This window comes from Cyrtonyx montezumae, unplaced genomic scaffold (genome assembly GCF_038088225.1).
Source record: "Cyrtonyx montezumae isolate F1298 unplaced genomic scaffold, pur_monq_1.0 scaffold_8, whole genome shotgun sequence".
NCBI classification, from domain to species: Eukaryota; Metazoa; Chordata; class Aves; order Galliformes; family Odontophoridae; genus Cyrtonyx; species Cyrtonyx montezumae.
Genome location: NW_027072089.1, coordinates 71,908,527 through 71,912,112, shown reverse-complemented (window position 1 = coordinate 71,912,112; position 3,586 = coordinate 71,908,527). Strand labels below are relative to the sequence as shown.

The 3,586-nt window shown below is 37.6% G+C and overlaps 1 non-coding gene across 1 annotated transcript; it reads right to left on the bottom strand.

The window, feature by feature from the left end:
• Positions 1-1,166: 1,166 nt before the first annotated feature.
• On the bottom strand, positions 1,167-1,238 carry TRNAE-CUC (transfer RNA glutamic acid (anticodon CUC)). The gene has a single exon. It is a non-coding gene; the product is annotated as a tRNA-Glu (tRNA).
• Between the last annotated feature and the right edge of the window lie 2,348 nt (positions 1,239-3,586).

Here is a 3,586-nt window from a genome sequence, read left to right as displayed (position 1 = left end):
AACCTACATTTGAATAAGAACTTCTTCATCAATTAAGGTCAAAAACATCTGGAAGACAAAAGCATCTGGGAAAAGCTTTGCTAGTCTGTATGATACTGATGTACTAAACAGGGGCTGCTAATATCACACGGCCACAGATTAGCTTGGAAATTATTGGAGAAAAGAAAATCAAACAAAAAAGAAAAAAAGCATCCTAACACCTCTTTTGGAGCAGATTAACAACTGAAATGGGAGGGAACAGAAAGAGAAGCACAGCTCAGAGTATCCCTGTCTTCCTTTGACCAGGGAGTCCAGAACTGGACATGGTACTCCAGATTTGGTCTCACCAAGGCAGAGTAGAGGGGAATGATAACCTCCCTCAACCTGCTGGATACACTTCTTTAATGCAGCTCAAGATACCTTTGGCCTTCTTGCTCACAAGGGCACCTGTTGTTCACCAGAACATCCAGGTCATAGAATAGCTTACCTTGGAAGGGACTTTAAAGATCATCAAGCTCCAAACTCACTGCTCTTTTAGTCTATCAACTTCTTAACACAGAAGACAACTCTCTCCCACTCCTTCTACTTAGCCTATCCCTTCTAAAAACCTTATGTTGCCTTCAGTAATAGTGTTCCAGTTTTGTGATTTGTCCCACAACATCTGGGTGACAATTTTATCTCACAGTTTTCTAATTGCACCATTTTTTCAGTCTCCTCCTGCTTATTATAGAGGGACAACAGATGGGCAATTGTGGCAGCATCACAATCCTGGAGGATCCCAAATTCTCTGGGGCAAACTGAGATTTTCTCCTGCTGTTTCCCTGGCTCTCTATCACTCAGCAGTATATCTTCTTCCCCCATTAAATCCAGTTTGAAGTTCTGGTGATGAGCCCCAGCCAGCTTGTTAGCCCTGCATGTATATTCTTTGCCCTTTCTGGTAATTTGTGTCCTCATCCAGCAGTGTCAATATTTATGACCCATCAAAGATGTGTCCTAGATCATAGATCCAAAGCCCTGAGTGTGACACCATCCAGACAGCCCCTTCGTCCCATAGATTTCTTGTTCTCTTCCTGCTGTCCAGATACTGGTCTTCAAGCAGGAGGATCAAGGAGAATCCTGCATGTGGCTCCCAATCCATTCTATGTATTCTCAAGGGACATTAGGTCTTTTTGATATTAAAAGAACTGTTCCCTGACCGGGAATTGAACCCGGGCAGCAGCGGTGAGAGCGCCGAATCCTAACCACTAGACCATCAGGGATGGATAAATAGCATGTTAGTATAGAGGGTCAACTTACTAGCATCATAAGGAACAAATAGTTATCTATTACAAAGAAGTATAACCAGAGAATTCCAACCAACTGCACTGACTTATGTCAGTCCATGGTATAACCCCAGGCTTTTCTTTCTATAAATGAAGTATTGTTATTCTGACTTTTTTTTTTTTTTAAACCTACACTGCATTTACTGAATAGTGGGAATCTTACCATTTTATATAGAACTTTAATTTAAAATAAATCACAGGTTGAAAAGAACATTAAATATCATTTTTTCCAATCCCTCTGTTGTAGGAAGGGTTGCTACGCACTAGATCAGGCTGTGCAGGTCCTCATTCAACTTGGCCTAGAACACCTCCAAGAAAAGGAGATTCACAATTTCTCTGGGCAACCTGCTTCAGAGCCTTCCTACACTTTGAGTAAAGAATATCCTCTACATGTCTAAATTAAATCTCCCCTTCTAACTGAAAATGATCATTCATTGTCCTGTCACTATCACACCATGTAAAAAGTCAGTCCCCATCCTGTTTATAAGCTCCTTTCAAGTACTGGAAGACTACAGTAAGGTCTCCCTGAGGCCTTCTCATCTCTAGGCTGAACAAGCTCAATTCCCTCAATGTTTCTTCATGGGAGAGGTGCTCCAACCCTCTAATCAACTTTGTGGCCCTCCTCTGCACTTGCTCCAACTCTCTACACTTTTCCTAGCCTATCACCAAGTTCAGCTACTTCTACTGTTTGTAGTCCTTCACCTTGAAATAAAAGATAAAAGCTCCTAGAGCTCTCATTATTTTCTAGTAAATAAAATAAAATGCAACAGAATTACAGTATTTATACAATTTTTTTTTACTTTTGGTTCTCACCTGTTTTATATTTTATAATAGTCTGGTACACTTTTTTCCCATCTAATTCACTACCAGCACAGAAATATTATGGATTACATAATATTTTATATAATATATACTTATATAAAAGAGCTTAAGTAGAAAGAGCTATATTAGAAGAGCCACTACAGGAAATGTTGCCACAGATTTGAAACCTAGTGGATGGAGACAAATGGGAAGAAAGTAGTCAAGAAAGACTTTGCTTTCTGGGCTCCAGTTCTCTTTACAAATAGGCATTTTGCTTCATATCTTTTATATTATTTAGAATTTCCTATATGAAGACGCTTAGCAGAAAATTAGCTGAGAGTGCTGGTCAACAGCCAGCTGAATGTGAGCTAGCAGTGTGCTCAGGTGACCAGAAAGACCAATGGCATCTGGGCCTGATTCAAAAATATTGTGGCAAATCCAATTTGGGAAGTGCTTGTCCCATGTATATGACACTGGTGACACTGCAACTTGAATGCTGTATTGAGTTTTGGGCCCCTCTCTATGGGATACAAAGAAAAAGTTGCACCAGGGGATGTTTAGATTGGATATCAGAAAGAATTTCCTCAATAAATACTGATTATTTAAAAATAATTATCTTCAGTGATTTAAGCTGTTTTTATATGGTAAGGAAATTCATTCTTGCAATTCTGAACTGATGTGCCACTTTTCTGGCATTTCTTGCTATGTAATATAATAATCACAAGAACCATCAATGTTTTAAATAATAGTATTCAAGTCCAATACCCTACCAATAAAAAAAGAAAACAAATGGAATTATGTACATGCTTACTGCTATTTAACTCAACTCAGCAAAGTGTTTAATCCTGTTAATTTAAGAATCTCTTCTAAATTGGTGTTTATCGCATTGCTAAATATCAGTAATGTTTTATGAATATTTTATTTCACCTCCTAAGAATGCATTTTCATTTGGGGGAGTGTTAACAGACTTAAATTTGAAAATTTGAGAAGATTAAGATACAAATCAGACAAATAACAGTTTTAATTAGTGTCAAGATAGCAGCAGACATATGATGAATGAAAATGCAGGTTTCATGCAGTTTTAATCAGATGAAGTTTCACACTTTTCTTTCACCTGTAGTCCTAGACCTAGACACAGAACTGCCATTACTTCACCTTATTATCAAAGAAACACTGAATTCTATCATGAAACTGTTGAACATTATACAGAATTAAGTTCTGTATTTATAACAAATGTCTTTAGTTATACACTCCTAATGTAATCCTACTCCAAAATTCACATGAAGCATGTTCTCAATAATGCATTTCCTTCAAGAAACACTGATGAATTAAATCTGAGGTTGCAGACAGAAATTACATTAATCCATCTTGTAGCTTACAGTAATGTAAATCTGCTAACCTTCTCATTTATATTGCTACAAATGTCTCATTAATCTATTATGCTCCTAACTTTCATTCTCCTTACTACATAAGAGCATTGGAGT